Raw genomic sequence first — 4220 nt, 5'->3', positions numbered from 1 at the left:
GGTGAGGGAGGAAATTAAATGGGTGGATAGAATCCATGATAGGGGAAAGAATGCCTCGGCTTTGGGAGGTGATTAAATGGGTGGCAGAATCCAAGTTAGGGGAAGAGTGTAGATGGGCTGTGGGAGGAGAGTAAATGGCTGTGTAGCATGCATGATTGGGTGGAGTGCACACGGAGTGTGGGAGTAGGTTAAATGGATGGGGAGATAACACGATAGGGGAGAGCGTACAGGGGCTGTGGGAGGAGATTAAATAGGTGGAGCAGATTCCATGATAAGTTAGAATATACGTGGTATGCGGGAGTTGAGGAAATGGGTGGGTAGAATCCATGATAATTAGAGTGTATATGGGCTGTGGAGGACATTAAATCGGTGGGTAGAATCCATGATTGGTAGAGTGTAGATGGGCTGTGCGATAATTTGAAGTGTTCATGATTACGTGTAGTGTACATCGGGTGAGAGAGGGGACTAAATGGGTGGGTTGTGTCCATGATAGTGTAGAGTGCACAGGGGCTGTGGGAGGCAATTAAATGGGTGGTTGGAGTCCATGATAGGGGAGAGTGCACATGGGCTGTTAGAGGAAATTAAATGGGTGGGTAGAGTCCATGATAGGGTATTGCATAGAATGTAAAGTACAGAAACAAGCCATTCGGCCTAACAGGCCCATGCCGGTGTTTATGCGCTACACAAGCCTCCTCCCGCTCTATTTCATCTAACCTTATCAGCAAATCCTCCTATTTATTTCTCCCTCATTTGTTTATCTAAATTCCCATTAAATCCACCTATGCGAGTCACCTCAACAACTCCTCATGGTAGCGAGTTCCACATTCCAATTACTCTCAGGGTAAAGAAGTTTCTCCTGAATTCCCGATTGGATTTATGAGTGACTATCTTCTACTTGTGGCCCCTAGCACTAGTCTCCCTGCAAGTGGGAACGTGTTCTCTAATTCTACCCGAATAAACGCTTTCCTAATCTTAAAGACCTGTCTCAAGTTTCCCCTCAGTCTTCTCTTTTCTAGAAAAAAGTGCCCTAGCTTGCATAATCTTTCCTGATACATATCACCTCTCAGTTGTGGTATCATCCTAGTCAATCTTATTTGCACCTTGACCAGTGCCTCTCTATATTTTTTATAATATGGAGATCAGAATTGTAGAGTGCACATGGGCTGTGGAAGGAGATTAAATGGGTGGCTAGAGTCCATGATAGGGGAGAGTGTACATGGGCTGTGGGAGGAGATTGAATGGGTGAGTAGAGTCCATGATAGGGGAGACTGTACATGGGCTGTGGGAGGTGATTATATGGGCGGGTAGAGTCCATGATAGGTGAGAGTATATATGGGGTGTGGGAGGAGATTAAATGGGTTGGTAAAGAGCATGAAGGCGGAGAGTGTTCATGGGCTGTGGGAGGAGATTAAATGGATGGGTAGAAATCATGATGGGGGAGAGTGTACATGGGCTACGTGAGGAGATTAAAATGGGTGGGTAGAGTTCATGAAAGGGGAGAGTGTTCATAGCCTTCCAGAACCCACTTGGCCTGAGAGAACTCCCCTGCACTTCGTCCAATTCGATTCCATCCTGTAACTCACTCACGGGTATCTGTTATGCTATATATAACAACACCCCCCCTCCCCCAGCCCACGCTGAACACCTCGATTAGATTCCAGCCTGTAACTCTCTCCCGGGTATCCGTTATTCCATTTATAAACCACCCGAGCCCCTCGATTAGATTCCAGTCTGTAACTCACTCCCAGGTCTCAGTTATTCTGTTCATAAACTTTCCAGGGCTCAGTTCCGCACCAGGTGAGATCAGTTAACTGAGAAAAGAGGGCTGTTGTCAGGAGCATCTTAAAGGAGGAAAGGGAGAGGTTGTATAGATTTAGGGATGGAATTCCAGCGCTTAGGGCCAAGACAACTGAAGGCACGGTCGCCAAAGGTGCAGCAATCAAAACTAGGGATGTGCAAGAGACCAGAATTGGAGGAGCGCAGGGATCTCGGAGGGTCGTTGGGTTGGAGAAGGTTACAGAATTAGGGAGGGGGCGAGGCCAGGAAGGGATTTGAACACGAGGATGAGGTTTTTAAAATCGAGGCATTGCAGGACCGGGAGCCAATGTAGTAACACACGAACAGAAACTTACGGTTCACTGCCCGGCAGAGAGGTGGAGAAGACATTGATGTCCGCGGGGGAACAGTCAGGGTCACAGCGACAGGCGAGTTCACAGACTCCCCCAGTCAGGTCACAGGTACAAATGGCAACTGCTGGAACAAGACACACACAGAGTGATCTTACAACAGAGCACGGACGGTCTCAAAGACCACCTCCCTCCCTTGTCTGAATCAACGATCGCCGTCATCTCCATCGCCCAAAATTAATCTGCAGACTTATCCTCCCACTGCTTCCTACTCACCGAATTACAGCCTCCAGATACCCAGCGCAACCCACTTAATAAAAAGTAACAATTACGGTTTTTTTTGTTGTACAATTTTCAATGGGGTGCAGGAATAGAGAGACTTTATGATGGCAGGGCGGTGTTAAGGCTGTTAAATAAGCACACGTGATCCTTGGCTTTATCAATAGAGGCACAGAGTACAAAAGCAAGGAAGTTATGCTAAATCTTTATAAATCACTGGTTAAGCCCCAGCTGGAGTAATTCTGTCCAATTCTGGGCACTGTACTTTGTGACGGATGTCAAGGCATTGGAGAGGGTGCAGAGCAGATTTACCAGAATGGTACCAGGGATGAGGGACGTCAGTTTGCGGAGAGACTGGAGAAGCTGGGGTTGCTCCCAGTGGCAGAAGGGTCGGTAATCAGAGGAAACAGATTTAAAATAATCGGCAAAAGCGTCAGGTGGGGAGATGAGGAGACGAGGGTGGTGGAAGCAGATTCAATAATAACTTTCAAAAGGGAATTGGATCAATCCTTGAAGGGGGGATATTTGCGAGACTGTGGGGAAAGAGCAGGGGAGTTGGACTAATCTGCTCGCCCTTTCACAGAGCCGGCACAGGCGCGATGGGCTGAGTGGCCTCTTCCTGTGCTGTTTGATTTTCGGTCACTTTTGGGCTCCGACTCACTGCCCATTTGACTGGGAGACGGCAGAGTGACCGCTCCATCCTCCCCTTCCCCCGAGCCCAGCTGTTAATTGTATCCATGTGATTTATATCAATTAGTGTTAATTGTATTCAGCTGGTGCGTATTAATTCGGGACTCTCTTGTATCATTCATACAAGAGATTATCCAGGGGATGGGTTGTGTCGGTCTCTGTGAATAAAAGTTTTGGAAGCAACTGAAGACCAGGCTTTAGTATTCTCTCCTTCAGCACATGGATCTCCAGTTATAACACCAGCTGGAAACCGGGCGCTGTGAAAGTCGATATTCACAGACTACGCAGGAGGCCCCAAGTAACTCCATCCAACTCCACACTTCAACTCCTTCAAAACGTCCCCCTCCCCGTCAGTCCCTCCCCCAGTTACCCTCCTCAGTCTCTCCCATTCCCATCTCCCTACCTCGCCCCCTCTGACCTTCACCATCCCGTCCCTCCCCGTCTCACCCAGAGGTCCTCCCCGCCCCTCAGTCCCTCCACCCGTCTCCGCACTCAGTCCCTCCACTCCCCGTCTGCCCACCTCTCCGCCCTCAGACCCTACCTCTGCCCCATCAGTCCCTTCTCCCGTCTCCCACTTCAGTCCATCCCCTCCCCGTCTCCCAAACTCTCCGCCCTCAGACCCTCCCCTTCCCCCAGCAGGCCGTTCTCCCGTCTCCCTTCTCTCGTTTTAGTCCCTCCCCTCCCCGTCTCTCCACATCTCCGCCCTCAGACCATCTCACTAACCCATCAGTCCCTTCTCCGGTGTCCACCATCAGTCCCTTCTCCCGTTTCATTCCCCCCTCCTCATCTCCCCATCTCTACGCACTCAGTCCCTCCCCCTCCCCATCAGTCCCTTCTCCCCACTCTCACTTCAGTCCCTCCCCTCTCTGTCTCCCTACCTCCCGCCATCAGACCCTCCCGCTCTCCTTTATTCCGTCCCATGTTTACCCCCCTCAGTCCCTCCCATTCCCGTCTCGCCATCTCTCCCCCTCAGACCTTCACCCTCCCGTCCTTCCCCGTCTCCCACTTCAGTCACTCCCCTCCCCGTCTACCCATCTCCCCTCCCTCAGATCCTCCCCCTCCCATTTCCAGCCTTGCTGTTCCAAGTCGCGCTTTTTGCTCTTCCATCGGCTGGAGATTGGGTCC

This window comes from Heptranchias perlo, unplaced genomic scaffold (genome assembly GCF_035084215.1).
Source record: "Heptranchias perlo isolate sHepPer1 unplaced genomic scaffold, sHepPer1.hap1 HAP1_SCAFFOLD_55, whole genome shotgun sequence".
NCBI classification, from domain to species: Eukaryota; Metazoa; Chordata; class Chondrichthyes; order Hexanchiformes; family Hexanchidae; genus Heptranchias; species Heptranchias perlo.
This window is presented reverse-complemented; position numbering follows the sequence as displayed.